The sequence below is a fragment of the Paramisgurnus dabryanus genome, chromosome 10 (assembly GCF_030506205.2).
Source record: "Paramisgurnus dabryanus chromosome 10, PD_genome_1.1, whole genome shotgun sequence".
Taxonomy (NCBI): domain Eukaryota; kingdom Metazoa; phylum Chordata; class Actinopteri; order Cypriniformes; family Cobitidae; genus Paramisgurnus; species Paramisgurnus dabryanus.
This window is the reverse complement of record NC_133346.1, coordinates 33,050,886-33,066,587: the sequence shown is the minus strand read 5'-3', so window position 1 is coordinate 33,066,587 and position 15,702 is coordinate 33,050,886. Positions and strand designations below refer to the sequence as shown.

Sequence of the window (15,702 nt, the reverse complement as noted above, 5' to 3'; positions counted from 1 at the left end):
TTTGAGAGAAAGTATTTTTGCATGATAGAACATAAAAAATATAAATTTAAAATTATTTCTGAGAAAAAAATCTCTCAAAATACTTTTAAAAAACTCTCAAATATATATTTTTTGCTTTCAGTGTGAAAACATTTTCTCTAAAAAAAAGTGTTTCTCTCAAAACGCTTTTATTTGCTCTCGCTGCAATTTCTTGCTCTCGTGTCAGGATTTTGCTTTCCCTGTGAAAATTGTGTCATGGGCGGGGCTATGTTCCTATTGGCCAGTCGGGTGAGCATCGTCTTGGGAATCGAACCGAACCGAATCATTACACCATTGTTCGGTTCAGATAGATGCCCCGCCTCCTATGCCTTTAGTTAGGCACGGACACTCCAATGTTTGGGTAAGATGATGACACACACAACTCGGTGGTAGCTGTCTGAGCAAGTTCAGCATCACTGAAGGTTAAACATTAAAAAATAGCACTCATATTCATGAATTAATGTATATTATATTATTAGCTAGTTAATCGCTAATAAAGCTAATCGCTAATTAGCCATTATGCTAGGTAAACTTGCAAACTCACCTGGTTTTATACTGTTTTTTATCAAATGCCAAATGAATGTTTTGATTTAGATAGTTTCACTCCTTATTTAGTGAGTAGTGAGCCCAACAAACATGAGACGTCCAAAGGACGTTCAGATTATGTCCATATCGGGTCGGTCGGTCCAGAACCTAATCTGCACCTAATCTGCACGTCTAAACGACGTGCAGATCCAGTACAGTATTTGGACGTCTGACTACGACGTCTTTTGGACGTTGATATGCAGTTCAATATTTGAGGGTCCGTTCTTGGACGTCATTTAGACGTTCAAAACAGGTTCAGAAAAAAAATATAAAAACTTATGCAATAAAAACGACAAATGAGTTCTGATTCAAAACAATGTAACATGACGTTTTTTTTTTGTGAAAATTCTTTAAGGTGATAAAATATGTTATATTTTTAAGAATGAATGTTCACAACGCGTGCCAAAATCTACTGCATTTCTTTTGTGTAATTTGCAAATTAAACCAAATTCAAGTGTGATTTACAAAAATAATCAACATTGCAATTTTAAGTTTAACCACAAGGGTGTGTAAAAGCTTAGGTGGCGAGGTGGCGCGTGATCTTTTTTTGCACGTGATCAACAGACGTAATTAAGCGAGCCCCAGCCGTAAACGTACTCAACGGATTCAACCTGCTGTGAACAGGAGAACAGGTAAGTTATGTTTATCCATTCCAAACAGTGTGTGTTTATTTTGTTTTGTGTACTTATTTTATTGCCCCAAAAATATTTTTGTTAGAAAACGTTGAGTTTTTCGAGAATTGTTTTCGATAAACGGATGACAGAATTTGACACCGCGGACATTCCGTAGGCTATTTTCAGACTTGGTTAGTTGTTATTAACGAACTGATGCCTTGGTTAGGTGTTATTAACTGACTGTTAATATGTTCGCGTATTAAATATTTTTCAGTGAGTTATTTTAGACCGTCTTGGGGAACTCTATTATCCCTTTCAGTCCGAAGGGGACTCGTTCCTTAATAACAGCCATGTGAAACTAAATACACGGTCGTAAAATTGACTTTTTCTTCCCACACAAAAAATGACATCCGTCCTTTTATAATATTAACCATTTGAATGCATTTTTAATGATTTTGTCTAAGTGACATGCTTGAAAGTGGGCTTCTATGGTAAAAGTTCACCTGTCAATCAAAGAGCTCCGTTCAATACAAGCGCACAGGCACTGTAGTAGACAGCCAGACAAAGAAGTGATTAAGTAAGGAAACTAACATGATGATAACTTGATAATGACCCCCTTTGCCTTGCAATCTATTCATAAAATTAAGAGCCTTTATTAACCTTTGGAATTTAAACAAAATAGAATAATTGTCTTTTCTGTCATGTTCTTAACATACTGTTTAGTCAATAAAGATGAATGAATACTGAATGCATATTAATTTACAAAGGCATTTGCAATATATTTGACTTCTTTTTCTCCTTTCTGTTTTTGTAAACAGGACCTACATACACCCCAAAGGCTCTTTTCAGAGCCATTTGACCAAGCATCTTTGTACAGTAAGTATTTGTTTTGATTAACCTCAAAGAAAACAAAATACATTTTAATATATGCTGACGTTTGTAATATCTTGCTCTTTTTCAATTATGTTTCAATAGTGCCGGTTTTCCTTCAGTAGTGCCAGTTTTCCTAAGGTAATTTAAGATCTTTTTAATTAACCATTTTGTTCAATTTCATGTAAAGGTCCCGTTTTCCGGATCCCATATTCCAAACTTTAGTTAGCATTTAATGTTGCTGTTAGAGCATAAATAATACCTGCAAAATGATAAAGGTATATTTTCTCTTATACAATTCACCTTTCAAAGCCTTCAGTGACCTGCCGGTTTGTACTACAGTCCTCTACTTCCTGGTTGAATGATGTCAATATTAGAGGTGTTTTTTCCTAACCTCTACCCACAGGAATATATCAGTCACCAGCTAAGCTCAAATGCAGTGTTGCCAGATAGAATCGATGGTTTCTACCCCAAAAACTGTCCAAAACCCACCCAAAGGCACAAAAAATGCCCAAAACATTTAATCAACATTTTGATTCAATTTGATCAGCATTTAGTTCTTTAACTACCACAGTTATTGCACTATAGCCTACTATAGCTAGCAATTAAACCCCAGCAGCTACAGAATCACAATAGTAAAATGACAACATAACTCGTTTACATATACAGCTATGCCCCTCACCACATGCAAAATGCACATTTACAGTGTATATTTAGATAGTTTTGGGATAATACAAATATCTAATTCGTTATTAATAAATTCAACAATGTCTGATTTTATCTATTTATATTATTAATAATAATATACCTGTATTATACTCCTTATAAACAGGTGTGTGAGTAAGAGCTAGAGATCGTATAGGCTAACTTTTAACGTTAAATGCACAACAATAATTGGCTGTATGTTAACATGCAAGGATGCTGAAAAGCACTATGAACATCTGAACCTTTCAGAACTTTGTAGCCTACGAATCATTTTGATTGGTTGATTCTTTGTTATTTATAGGGGCGGTTTCCCGAACAGGGATTAGACAGAGCTGTCCAAACTGAAAACAACTTGCAGTGACATCTTAAAACACATCAGTGCTCTTTGTTTTGGTTCAAAATGCACACAAGTAGGGGTGGTTTCCCGAACGGGTATTATTTTATGCCGGGATTAGGCCTTAGTATAATTAGGAATTATAACTAGTTTTCAACAAACATGCCTTACTAAAAACATTACTGGTGTCCATTTTGAGGCTAAACAAAGGACACTAATGTATTTTAAGATATATCAGTGCAAGTTGTTTTCAGTTTGGACAGCTCTTATATTTATTTTAGTCTAGGAGGACTAATCTAATCCCTGTCCGGGAAACCACGCCGTAATGTTTTTAGTAAGGAATGTTTGTTGAAACTAGTTATATTTCCTAATTAAACTAAGGCCTAGTCTTAGCTAAAGCTAATCCCTGTCTGGGAAACCACCCCATAATGTCCCATGTTTAAGACTGCATATCTATACACACGCATGTAATAACTTTTAATTTGCTTGTCTTGATTATTGGCATCCTAAGATATTATATAACTGCCTGTGACATTCTTGGAGTTTGACTTTAATAATAACATAATTCTCAACACTTGGTAATGACTGTACTGTAATATTGTGTGTCAACAATTGCAAATAACATATTAATGTTCTTTCTTTAATATATTAGATTTTACCTCGTCCTCCACTGCCTCCAGTAATTCCTGGTTTTAAGGTTAGTCATTTTTTTTTGTTTTCAGTGCCATTCGTCTCAACCCTGACTTCCTAAATAGTCTAAATTTGAATACAAAAATCTGGGCTTGATTTGGTTTTTCTGAAGGTGTTTAAAAGATTTACTGTTTTTGATCCTCTGGGTCTAAATGACCCTCCAATGTGAATAAGACAAGTTACAATTTTTTAATAGTTTAATTTGTAGAAAAAAGAAATGCATCCAATATTAATGTGAAAATAATATACATGTACAAATCCCCGGTTCTAGAGAACAAACATACATACTTTCTTAAGCACACACAAACACACAAGTAGAGTTTTTTTACAGATGTTATATATACATCAGGGTTCCCCAAATCTTACCCTGGAGGGCCGGAGGACTGCAGAGTTTAGCTCCAACGCTGATCAAACACGCCTGAGCAAGCTAATCAAGGTCTTCATGATCACTAGAAAATCACAGGTGGGTTAGTTTGATTAGGGTTGGACGTAAACTCTGTAGTGTTCCTTAACTCCAGGATAAGATTTGGGGAACCCTGATATACATAGTCATCATTCAGTTATTATTGAAGAGCCACACAGATCCAAAATTGAAACTGACCTGTATTGCAGTGTGTCATGTAGCTGCCCATCAATGTAAACAATGTGCAAAGTAGTTGAACCAAAAACTTTAATACAAGTTATTGGCTTCTAAAGTAGGTCGACTCTTACTCACTGAAACGAGTCGTTATATGGACTGATTCTCCTGCCTGACATTTTCCACGTCACACGAACACTTCCACGTCACACGAGATACTAATCTCCGCCTACAGCCTTGCCTGCAGGAGAAACGAAAACTATGACCTGCCCAAAGCTAGTTAGTGTGTAAACATCATGCTGTGTTTTCAGTTTGTGCTGTTTTCACTACCAAAGGAGACATTTTCAAGGAGGGTATACTAAATGTTTGGCTGTGAAGAATCTGTGGTTAAAATTAGGGGTCGATCGATTATCAATCTGCCCGATTATAGACGTCGATATTAAGCATTTTGCCGACTATCAACATCGGACATTTTAAAAGCCTATTTGCCGATAATGTAATTTGATTTGAAATGCACTATTTCGGCTCTGACGCAGCCATGGATTTAGTGAGAGCCGTCGGAACACGGAACAGGGCACTCTATTCAGTTGCCTACAGCAATGCCTGCCCCTCGCCCATCTGATTTGTTGGGAGTCATGAGTCCGGCCAATCAGCGCAGGAGGCTGAAGACACCGCAGAAAGCGCTTGCTAACTCGAGCTGCTTTGCAATGATTTCGCTCTGTGAGTTGACACTGCAATACAAGAGTTTAGCACGCGTTTCAGGCAGTTGACCGAGCTGGCATTTGCACGTCAATGTAAGTCATGTCATTTTAAAAATACAAGCCACTTTAAAGCATAAAGAACTTGACCACTTTGGTCTTCACTCAGTGTGCTCTTATGCACGCGCACACAGCCGCCTGCTTGCAACAAGTAACAGATCAAGTTATTTTTTGCGACTTATTTATTACACAGAAATGTACATATACACACGGGTATGCTTAAATGCCTGTTTTGAGGACATAAAGTTGCAATCAGAAATATTCAACCCCCTCACCTCAAAAAACATTATAGTGATGTTGATAAAAAAATAATAAAAATCTCTTGGAATGTTAAATATTTTGGAAATCTTCTTATACCCAAGGCCCTTCAGATGTGATGAAATAATCTCCTCTCTTAGCTTTTGTGGAAGCTCCTTTGTCTTTCCCATGATTGCAACTCACCTTGAAGACCTTGATGGTTGGAGTTTATATATGCATCACAGCTGAAGCAAAATGGATCGTTATAGAGTTCCTAAAGGCTTAATGAGGTTTCAGCTGCACTTCAGGCCATAAAAACTGTCAGAAAGCTTTAAAAATAACAATATTATATAGGGGTTGAATAATTGTGACATGGCTATCTTAACAAAATATACTATTACACACAAATACTACATCAAACATTTTCTGTTTTGATTTTATGCCTCACTTAACTCATAAAAACTCATCCAAAGCAGAATCCCGCACTTTGAAAAGATTTTTATTTATAAATCCTTAAAACTCTTTGGGGGTTGAATATTTCTGATTAGGGTTGTGCCGATAGACGATATCATCGTCCATCGTGATGGTTGACTGACATCACGATGGAGAGACACCATCGTGATGCCACGCCCCCTCCCCACTCCGCTGCGAGTCGACATACACTTACTCTCTTCTATATAGACTATAGTTAACCTAATATCTTTGCGTGAATTGCTCTATAAATTAAATAGAAGACGTGAGACGTGACGTGTGTTAGATCTGTGAAAATATCCTGTCGGGCATTTGATCTTGACTAGGGATGGGCACGGATATTCGAATATTCCAATGGCAATAATAATTCGAATTTAAAAAATGCTATTCGAATGTTTGTTTGTTTTTAATGTGCCACCAAAGGGTAACAACTTATTTAATGCTTTTTCACTTCATCTATACTGTCTTTTACAGACTTTAATGTAAAATATACATGAACATTAATTTGTATGTATTTCTGATTGTTTGGCAATGCAGATTGCAGACGAATTTAAGTTTTTCCTTTTATCTCCGGGTTTGTCCCCGCCGCGCCGTATTTGGCCACTGGCTCAGTGAGGGCTCACGTGTAAACGTGCTTCTCCGCCGCCCGAATCAACACATCATGAGAGATTTGTAAGCTTTTTGTTATAAAGTCTACTTTATTTTGTTATAAAGAGACAGACACGGAGAACGAAATGAAACGGAGAGCATTTATTATATGCGGTGCTCTTTCGAAAATGAACCAGATAACTGCACTTGGCAGTTTAAAGCAAAGCACCGTCTTTGTAAAATGTTGTTAAATTAAGCTAACGTTAGTAACTTTGCACAGTCAAAAATAATCTATCGAGCCAGCTTACGTTATTTGTAAAATAATGTTAAATACAGATTTTCAATCTTGTTCAATCCGTCTGTTGTTTTTATCGGATAACCATCATCAGGAAGAGTTTTCTCCGCAGCACCGGCATTATTGTATCTAGTCAGAAGAACGGGCTTTCACCGAAGCAGGTAGGATAAATATGGTTTTCTTTATTCACAAATACGTCAAACTAAACTGAGAAGATATTTATATGGCGACTGAGCAGTCGGTTATGTGTTTTTTCGTTTGCTCCGGGCTCTTGGTGTTTTGAGTCTGTTTAAATGATGATAGCCTACTTTGTCAAGTCCTCAAACTTTATATATATATATATTTTTACAATGTTTTCAACTTAAAATACATACATATATATACATACAGAATATAAGTTTAGCTTGCTGTGGATATTTCCTAATTATAAGCCTTCTGTGAAATTATGACAAAATGAAAAATACAAAACACGCATGTCTTAATTAACATAATTTAAATAAACGAATATTCGTTCTTTAAGAGCTTAAATATTCGAAAAATTAAATATTAAAAAAAATTAGTAAATTACTGGAAAATGCCCATCCCTAATCTTGACATTGCTAGAATCTTGTCTTTTTACATGTTGTACATTTATCTTAAAATATTTAATTTTGTACAAGAAAACAGCCCATATTAATCATTTATTAGTAGCCTTTTGTAGTGTCTCGGGAGATCGTGCTCATTGTTACATTGAGGCTATACTGCACTGAAGCGGCAGATTAAGATATAAACCCAGAATTCAGGGAACGTCAAGAACAAGAAAACGGGAACAACACTCCGACCGAAACGCGGGATTTACATACACAGACCATATTTAAATTTAGATGTGTCTGGCCCTGTTCACTTTGTCTAGTTTTAATAAGCTGCGGATTGAAGTGCTGGCTGCTCCCCGCGGTGCTGAAGACCCGCTCTCTGACGGAGTACTGGTGGCACATATGCACAGATATTTACGTGCAAAATTTGGAAAGCGCGGAGGAGTCGTTGGGTTAGTAAAATAATGAATTTATAGCTTTTAAATAGAAAAAAATATTTATGTAAAGAGATTAAAAGGTGCTTAAAAGTGCACAACTCTTCTTCAGTGGATTAAAGCTACTTTTTCCCCTTATGTGCAACCTATAGGAAAGAGACATTAGTTGGGATAGTAAAATAACAAAATTATAGATTTTAAGTACAGAATAGTATTTATGTAAAATATATATTAAAATAAAAAGTGCACAACTCTTCTTAAGTGGAAGTAATAAAGTAAAATAACGAATAATAATTATATAATAACGAATAATAACGAAAAATTAAAATACCCCCCCCCCCCCGCCTAACGATATCATCGTCCATCGCGATGGTTTACGTAACCATCGTCAACTGCCAATTTATGGGGACATCGCCCAACCCTATTTCTGATTGCAACTGTATATACTTAAGGAATAGGCTGTTGAACCAACTAATTGTGCCTATGATATGGTATTAATGTTATAGTTTTATGAAAACATTTGTAGTCTTTTTAAAAACATACAGAATGAAGCTATGAAGGCAATTAAATTAATTACACCTATTACATAATACAAATTGTTTAGTTAATCATTATATCCATATGATTAGGGATGCTCCGATCAGGATTTTTGCAACCAATACAAATTACCGATCTTTTATCTTCGCGATCGGCCGATACCAATTCCAATTTTTTTAGCTGATATGCAAGCTATTTGATGACTGTAACTGTTACATTTTTTTCTAGATAACGTAATACCACAGATGTTGCCTTTGTTATATAACTTACAGTAATTGGGTATATTATTGTTTTAATAGAGAATCAAATAAATTAGCACTCTTCTCCAAAGAGTTATTTAATATCTCTTTAAAAACGTTTGTCTCCTAAGAGTACTGAAAATAAAACACTTCACAGTCTTTACTGTATGTATTAAATATACACACATTCGTATGAAGTATAACAGTTCCTTAGTCAAGAGCAGAGAGTGATTGTATTGAGAGATGAATTATGATACTGTAGCTTTAAGACGTGAGAGAGATCGCTCTGTTCACTTGCACTGATGACAGGCTGCTGTGTGTGCGTGCGGCGGCTGAACGCAGACAAGAGCAGCTGTGAGGAAAATGAACGTTTAAACGCTCAAATGTTGTTATTATTAATATGATTGTTATAATTAACATTTCTTAGAGTCAGAAGAATTAAAAATGTTTCAAAGCATTGAGAGTTTTTGTCAGACCCTGAGTCTTAATTTTGACATTAATTTTCATTTTTACACCAGCCATATCAGTTCAGAATATCAGTTGTCGGTCTACTTGATCAGTAATAATCGGTATCGGCATTGGCTCTGAAAAACACATATCGGTTGACCTCTAGTTAAAATTAATTTTTCACAGAGGGATTTATTAACTCAGACGTTTGGCAATGAAAGATTGTTCAGTACCCACTTTATTTGAAACAACATGCGTCTCCTAACCACAACCTGTAAGTATGAGTATAGCTACATACTTGCTTAAATGAGTGTAAAATGTCTATCATCGTTTTTATTGCTTCGTTGTTTAAACTCGGAGAGTCACGTTAGCAAGCAGTTAACGCATGCTCACTTATTGTTTTGCTATGACCCGGTTAGTTTACATAAATGCTTAAATGAGTGTAAAATTGTTAGTTTCTATCGTCGTTTTTACTGCTTGGATTAATGATGAATGATGGAGTTGTTTAAACTCTTAATATACTGTCAGAGAGTCACGTTAGCAAGCAGTTAACGCATGCTCACTTTTTGTTTTGCTATGACACGTTTAGTTTACATAAATGCTTAAATGAGTGTAAAATTGTTAGTTTCTATCGTCGTTTTTACTGCTTGGATTAATGATGAATGATGTAGTTGTTTAAACTCTATGGGGCGGTTTTCCGGACAGGGATTAGACTAGTCCTAGACTTAAACACTTTTAAGAGCTCTCCAAACTGAAAACATCTTGCACTGACGTATCTTAAAATACATCAGTGCCCTTTGTTTTACCTCAAAATGCACACAGGTGATGTTTTTATTAAGGCATGTTTGTTAAAACTAGTTATATTTCCAAATTAAACTAAGGCCTAGTCCTGGATTAAGCCAACCCTGGTCCGGGAAACTGCCCATATATACTGTCAGAGAGTCACGTTAGCAAGCGGCTAGCGCATGCTCACTTAGGTTTTGATATGACCCGGTTAGCTAACATAAATGCTTAAATGGGTGTAAAATGTTAGTTTTTGTTGTCGTTTTTATTGCTTGGATTAATGATGAATGATGTGTATTAATGTCGATTAGGGATGCAGCGATTAACCGGTTTCACTATTAACCGCACTTTAAAATGTCAGGGTTAAGTAACCGTAAAGTTTTCACTACACTGCGTGTTTTTGTTTCAGGCACGCACAGACAAACCAGATCCACGAACCACCAAGAGGCGCATGCATCATGATGCACTGTATGACAAAGCTCCGCGTTCAAAAGAATATGTGGCCGCGTGACGTGTCTCTTGGTTGTTCGTGCATCTGGTTTGTGTGTGTGTGTGTGTATGTATGTGTGTGTGTGTGTGTGTGTGTGTGTGTGTGTGTGTGTGTGCGTGCGTGCGTGCGTGCGTGCGTGCGTGTGTGTGTGTGCGCGCACCTACATGAGTACGTGAAAGAGCCACACTCCATGTCGTACAGCATTAAAAACCTCCTGCTCGTGGATCAAACCTGGGCGGGGCTCCTGGTGGTCTGACTGCATTTCCTTAGGTTGAATTCTTTTAACGCGTTTATGATTAATTAATGAATAGCTTGAGTTAACATGTTAATCTTGCCACCCCTAATATTTATATTTTATTTTTGTGTAATATAAAGCTACACCTGTCAAAATGACTCGCAGTACCTGGTCCAGGATGACCCTGTGTTATTATTCCTTTTGACAACGACTTAATGAATTCGTTTTACTTCAAACAAACCAAAATAATATACATTTATTTAGTCCAAATGTAAAATTACATTTATTCAAAAGATCATTAAAATGAATAGCCTATAGGTTTCAAAAGACACCTATAATGTTTAAGTCAAAGCCAGCTAAGTTATTATTATTATCATTTGTCCAAGAATTGTAGAAAAATACACAAACTGAAAATACAGAAGAATTTAGCAATTGTTAAAAAATTTATTCATGTGATTTTATACATTAATGTTGTAAAAGAAATGAATTCTTAATAACCGTAAAACCGTGATTATTTATCAGACTATAACCGCACCATCAAAATCTATAATCGCTGCATCCCTAATGTCGATAATGTCTTCACAGTAAATCATGTTAGCACTAGGTCAATACATGTTGCACTATTGTTGGTCTGTGCCACTGATCTGTGGTCTGCGCGGAGACTCTGTCAGTTGTCCAATCAAAGCAGTGTAGGCTACTGAAAGGTGGGGTGTAAGCAGACTAAGTCGTTGAATGGCTTCACACGAATAGTTGGGGGATCTCTGAGAAATGGGTTAATTTTAAATGTATATTTTGAGAAAATTACAGTGTGTTTTGACCTTGCATGCGTTTAAACCTGTTGTCCGGGACTAATAAACAGTGATAGGACGCTTAAAATTGTCATCTTACTGGCTCTTTACTTAATGTTTAAAATGTTTTAAATATTTTTTGTTTCAATGAAATGATTCAAAAAAAATATTTTTAATACAAACATGGCTTGAATTGCCTTTTAATTCATAATGTCATGTCAAGAATAGCGTTTTACAATATTAATAACTATAGATTTATATCTAAATTAGCTATATAGTATGTAATATTATTTGTAATTACTGTAATAAGTAAAAAAATGTATCTGTCAATATAGGTATTACAGTAAAATACACTAAATAGTCTAGTAGCCAACTAGGTGAACCCGGAAATGTTGAGTACACCAAAGTTTTATTGCAGAAATGTGAAGTATGGGTCCCCAGCATACAGAAACTGCCGGATGCTAATTTGCATATGTTGAGCAATTTGCATAATTTGCATAATTAGCAATATTAGCTTAATTGTCCATTTTGACCACATATTTTGCACTAAATGGCCAATTTCTACAATATGTGAGTGGTTTTTGAGGTTTTAGATGATGCTGATTTCATTTCTGGCATTTTCAGATTTTAAAGAGCTAATTTTATTACAAATTTTGATTTATTTATTCATATTTTTATTACTTTCAGTCATGATTTTAGGTTATTTTATGGTAAATACTAGCCTGGTTAGCCAGACCTACATCAAGATGTAAGGTCTGGCAACTCTTCACACAAACGGCTCAATGCAAGGGGCGGGATATAAGGTTGTCCCTCAAAATGCCTCTGCATGCAATAGGATAGCGCTATGACCAATCAGAGCAACGAAGAAGGTGACGTAGTTACCGTAACCAGTCGGCAAAACTCCAAACACATCTTTCTTGCTTAAAAAGGACTTCAGTAGGGTTATTTGCTCTTCTCTCAAAGAAAAACATAAGTCTAAGTCCTCCAGAGTCGCGGCCAAAGCCGCTTCAAAAGAAAGCTGTTCGCCAGCAGCAGCAGCCATTCTTTGTTTTCAAGTAGGAACCGTTGCAGCTCTGTCGTCATCATGTTAAGCCCGCCCCACAGACGCTACACACGATGTGATTGGCCTGACCAAATTTTGGTTTTTGGAGCTGTTAAGTGTATTGTGAGTGCCTAGACTAAACCCTGGCAGCAAATATATTTTGCAGCCGCTAGGGTGCGTCTAGATTTCTAGGCTAGGTAAATACAATAATCTAACATTTCAGAATCATGAGTGCACTTATAAATGTTGATTCATTGTTTACAGGGTATAGTGAGGCTGAATCCCCTCCTGACACTTTTGAAGATTCAAAATAGCTTTTTGGAAAAACAATGAATCTTTGTTAGGCTGAATGTTATGCATTTCTGGATGAAAAAGCAATGCGGGTATTTGACATAACTTGGATCCTGGAACTGTATGATACATAGTAATCGGGTAAACTGAAACTTCGCCAGACGCAAGAGTTAAAACTGAGTCTGGGCAACCCGGGTCAGCTCGCCAAACGCAAGGCTAACCAAGAGGGCTTCACCTCTGCACCAAGGCAAACATGTAAATATGCCATACAAGACAGGCCCCGCAAGTCACTAGGGCCATTCCAGAATGGCAGATGTGCTTTCCAGGTTGGTCCGCAAGTCGCAAAATCAAATGAGGACCCAGTTAAAACTCCGCCAAACGGAAGAGTTAAAACTGAGTCTGGGCAACCCGGGTCAGCCCGCCAGACGGAAGGCTAACCAAGAGGGCCTTACCTCCGCACCACACAAAGCACACACTGGCTAACACCTTCAGGCAAACTGCTATGCCTCACAATTAATAAAAAGGCAGCCTCATCATCTTCACTATTCTCTTCTGTTCTGTCATCATCTTCTCCAGACCCTTCATCTCTTTCTTTGTGTTCTTGGTGTTGTGTAAGTATGCAGTATATACCATCATTGCCTTTGCAGGAACAATAACTGGTACAGCCCAGACCTGCAGCTACACAGCTGGACTTTGCTGATGTACAAGGTTTCAACACAGCTTTGAAACCACAGCTGACAACATCTAACAAAGCAGGAGGAGCAACTGGACTTGAATCCTGTGTGGGCATAAGCAGTTCCTCTCCTTCCTTTAGACCCATCTTCTTGTCCCATCCAAACAAGGTGATATCCACAACCGGTGGATCAGGCTGGTCAGCTGATTTTCATAGTAGCACCTGTAGGTGGGCACGTCTTCCATGAAGGCGCATATTATGTTCTGTAGGAGGTAGTGCTTTCACTGCTGGGGGCCTTTTGCGCTTTCGGTAAATTTAATACGGGCTCCATCCAAGGTTACAGAGTTCCTCTGATTGTAAAGATATTTTAAAGTCGCTATTTTTGCCACTGCATGGTGCAAACAGACACTTCTTTCCTGACATTTCGACTTGATCAAAACGTTTCTCTTTGTTTTGAAAGTACTTAAAGGACAAGTTCGGTATTTTACACTTAAAGCCCTGTTTACAGATTGTTTATGATGAAATAGTGAAATAGCATCTTTTGCAGCGATTTTTGTGTGAGCATGTCAGTGAACACCCCTGACCACTCACTGAGTTTCACGTCTTTGTAAACGAAAGTTTAATACATTTTAGAAAGGATTGTTCCAGTGCACCATTAAACCCATTGTAGAGGTGTGAGGTGAAACACAAACACCCAAAAATTCTCAGGGCAGCCGCATATGTCGAAATTTCAGCCAAAACCGTTCTATTTCATCATAAACAATCTGAAAACAGGGCTTTAAGTGTAAAATACCGAACTTGTCCTTTAAACCTAGATCCGAATGGTTAAATTAATACTACACGACAACTTGAGAAAGCAGCAAGAACACTGAATATCAAATGTTTTTAATCCATTCCTGATCAAATCACAAGAAGTCTGAATTTAAAAAAAGAAGAATACAAATTTTTTTAATAATGGTAACTAATTTTTGAACACCAGATTCACTCACAAAATGGATCTGAATAGAAATTCACAATGTACTGAACAAAACTGTCATTATAACTCATTATAACCTTTTATCTTAATGTGAAAACATAAATATGATATAAGAATATAAAAAAATCTGCAAGGATAATTTCGACTTTAAAAATAGACTATGCTCCTTTGCTTCACAACATACTTATTGTATATACAACAGCTCACTGCAACAGCTTATTTGCATAAAAACATGACCAGACCTTAAGAAATGTAAACATATTGAGGTTATCAACATTCACATCAAAGAGCATGAGTTCTTGTGATTCTGAAATGTGAGAATATAGTGTTTACCATAAAAATAACCTAAAATTTTGTTCGGAATTAATAAAAAAGTGTCTAAATTAATCCAAATCTGTTATAGAATTACCATTTTGAAGTCTGAAAGTGGCAGAAATGAAATCAGAATCCTCTAAAACCTCTAAAACCACTTACATATTGTAGAAATTGGCCATACAGTGCAAAATATGTGACCAAAATGGACAATTAAGCTTATATTGCTAATTATGCAAATTGCTCAACATATGCAAATTAGCATCCGTCAGTTTCTGTATGTTGGGGACCTAAACTTCCCATTCATGCAATAAAACTTTGGTGTACTCAACATTTCCGGGTTCACAATGGGGCTCTATGGGCTGGCTACTAGACTAAAAAATAAACAAGAAATAGACGTGCTGCCAGTACTGTAAAAATACAGGGAAATTGTTAACAGATGATAAATCATGAGGTGAAAATTTACACCTAGAGGACAGTTGGTACAGTGCTGCAAAAGCTATGAAGTAAGGGTGTACAAAGGATTTAAACCTTGCTGTTTTCTTATAACATGTATGTGTACTTGGTGTATGACTACAGGCTGCTTTTGCATATTTATATTTTTTGTCTTTCCATTTTTACAGGTGGAGTAATGGAGTAAAGATGCAACGGAGCAGCTGATAAGAAAACATGCTTAAGACCATCTTAAACGTGCACCATCAAGAAAGGGAGGGGTACACAATAAAAAATTTTTTTAACATTACTTTTTGAATAGATGCACTTTTTAAAAATTTTTTTAAAGTATATATATATTGTTTATTTATGTTGTTTTTAAATGTTATAATTGTATTGTTTTTATTTGTTGTATTTAGCTTTTATGCATTTGTACACACACAAACACACAACCACATTTATACAAAATAAGTTTTGAATAAATACGTTTAATGGAGTGCAAAGTGTGAGTCTTTATTTAGCTAAATGATGTCTAAAATGAGTCTGCAGTTGACGTTATAAGACGTTGAAAATATGTCCACAATGACCACATTTCAACTAAATTTGGACCTTAAAAAGACGTCCTATGGATGTCATTATTGGACGTCCAAAAGACGTCAGAAAAAGACGTCGGAAAACCTTTCATTCTGCACCCTGATGGGGACGTCTT

General features: G+C 36.4%; 1 long non-coding RNA gene across 1 annotated transcript; it reads left to right on the top strand.

Annotated features, from left to right (window-relative positions):
• The first annotated feature begins 655 nt into the window (after positions 1-655).
• On the top strand, positions 656-15,489 carry LOC135718197 (uncharacterized). The gene is made up of 5 exons (XR_010520665.2): positions 656-1,235; positions 2,036-2,093; positions 2,193-2,228; positions 3,779-3,823; positions 15,185-15,489. It is a non-coding gene; the product is annotated as an uncharacterized lncRNA (long non-coding RNA).
• Positions 15,490-15,702: the final 213 nt, after the last annotated feature.